The sequence below is a fragment of the Etheostoma spectabile genome, chromosome 15 (assembly GCF_008692095.1).
Source record: "Etheostoma spectabile isolate EspeVRDwgs_2016 chromosome 15, UIUC_Espe_1.0, whole genome shotgun sequence".
Taxonomy (NCBI): domain Eukaryota; kingdom Metazoa; phylum Chordata; class Actinopteri; order Perciformes; family Percidae; genus Etheostoma; species Etheostoma spectabile.
Genome location: NC_045747.1, coordinates 10104292 through 10106463, shown reverse-complemented (window position 1 = coordinate 10106463; position 2172 = coordinate 10104292).

The following is a 2172-nucleotide window of genomic DNA, read 5'->3' as shown; positions in this document are numbered from 1 at the left end:
GAGCTATGTGGACATGAATTCAATTTGTTTTATCTTTAATTCACAATATGTCTCCAGTGTCATTATCTTAATATCAAATAGTATGACTTTGTAGGCAAAAAGACATAGTTTGCACTTTAGGGAATGTAAACTGTGATTCACACAAATTTCAGTCTCCATACTTATTGTGAAAATTCATGAAAACTGATCTCCATTATCTCATCTGCATACAGAGGGTTTTAGAAGAACAGTTAACTTGAAACAGGCTTTTCCGCACAACACAATCTCTTTCATATCACTATATAAGCAGGGCATACATACCGGTAGCCTTCATTTACACCATTTGCCAACACAATTCCTGTGGTGGATCAAACTGACAAGATAAATCAGAATATCCTAATAAATCCATCCAAGCATTTAGGGGGTTGTGAGAAGAAGAAGATAAAGCGTGAGTTGCGTAAAATGAATGCAGAGGTATCTGTGAATAAAAAAAGAAGAAGACTTGGGTCTGAGATACCAGGCCTGTGTCTGGGACTCTGAACTGATCTACATGATCGCTGCCCAGTTTGGCCATGTGATGCTTATGCAATCCTCCACCACCAACCTGCAGCTGGGAGAGAAATCAATCACATCACAAACCCCCTTTTATTCTCTAAAACAAGAGCTGTTTTTAGTGACAACATCTTAATCATATGAGTCATGACCATGGGAGCATCCCCCAGCACCCCTCACTGCAGATGTTGGGTAACAAGATGGCTGATGGGTTTAATAATGGAGGCACAATGTTGCTCTTGTGTTATTGTTAGGCCTTCAACAGCTGTGTTAGACATCCATGATCACAAGACTTAGTTAAGAAACATTATGACTTAATGTAAGACAGTCTGGGGCAATAATCAATAAGGCTATTTGAACAGACAGACAACTAAAGCTGTTTATTAATTTATCTTTTATTTATTTATTGTATATTATGTTATCAGTGAAGTGGGATTTGAATGCCAAAGGGTGATGTACACATTTGTATAAAGGGAACTACAAATGGACTAATTTGGTGCATTTACATCATCAACATTTACGAGTGTTGGTGAATCAATGATTGCATTAATTAAGTTTTAGAGCCCATTAATTAGTTCTCTTTTGAAATTTTTTGGGCCATTGCTATTAGTGTGGAATTGCACCAACATGTGATGAACTTTGCAAATGTTGTCAATTCCATTGTGGACCTGCAGGGCAGCAGGGCCCTTCTGTAATCCCACTGAGGTAATGAGGGGGTTAAATGTGATGTCACGTTCCCTAGTGAATTTAAAGGTTAAGAAGGGCAAAGGTGCCAGAGGATGTCACAGGGTTGTGGGCTAGTGCAGATAACTAGATCTTCCATTTATATAGACAAATACAATGCATGCTTCAGTACCAAAATCACTAAGTGAAAAGGGTCTTTTTATTTTATTTTGTAGGCTGCATTTGAAGTGGTCAAAATATACTTATTTATCAAAATTAGACGCTTGGCCTATACTGGATAGTTTTTTTTATTATTTTTTTCTTTGGTGCTCCATTGTGCTATGAGCATTAAAGGCATGCTTTAAATGATCTTCTGTTTTCAGTCAGATGGAGTATGATGTGAATTGGTTTACAAAACCTAAACCTGGTTTAGCTAACCTTTAGTGGGAGTTACATCTCGGCGAAAATTATCTAAAAATAAAATGGACAGTTTTATTTGTGAGGGAAAGATCGGGGTTCTCTCCTTGAAGGGAAGACAGATCCATGTAACAGCGCCAGCCTGCAGTAGGCTTCTGGTTATGCCATATGTAGTCTATATCTTTGACGATCCACTCCCAGGATTACTCCGGTGCAGCCGTTGAATCAGCCAGGTGCATGTATTTTCACCGATTTCCGTTTTCCTTCCTGCTCCTCACATCTCTGCATGGTAAATTGAGACAGCTAGCTAGACTATCTGTCCAATCTAAGTTTTCTCTCGCACAACTATTTGGCGGCGGCTCCTGTCCGGCGCAAAGTACTGCCCAAGACAATTGCGATTGGTTTAAAGAAATGCCAATAAACCACAGGATGTTTTTCTCCCATCCTGCAATGCTGTGTGGAGTAGCCAGACCCTCCTCCGCTTCGCAGTGTGTGGATGGTCTGGCAAGCAAGACTATGCCATATGCCACTACAATTCGTGCAGTTCTTCTGTAGCAGCAG